Below are 284 nucleotides of genomic sequence, written 5' to 3'. Positions count from 1 at the left end.
CTTCACATCCGCCCGTTTGTTTACATTCTGAGGCATCCGATCCCAAACCCTTTCCAGCGACGGTCGTCTGGTCGAAGGTTTCCCCGGCCGACCACTACCACCACCTAGCCTCGCCGCCGCTCACGGGCCGGTCGTGAGAGCAACGGCACGACCCGCGGCTGCACGGAGAGCTGCAACGACGCGACGTTTATGGCGAACACCGAGAGGAAAGTTGTGGACACGACCTTTCTCTTTGCGACACCCCGGAACATATGGCTGCCGATAATGCAGTCTTTGTTCTAGAC

Source organism: Penaeus monodon, chromosome 25 (assembly GCF_015228065.2).
Source record: "Penaeus monodon isolate SGIC_2016 chromosome 25, NSTDA_Pmon_1, whole genome shotgun sequence".
NCBI lineage: Eukaryota > Metazoa > Arthropoda > Malacostraca > Decapoda > Penaeidae > Penaeus > Penaeus monodon.
Note: the sequence above shows the minus strand (reverse complement) of the source record.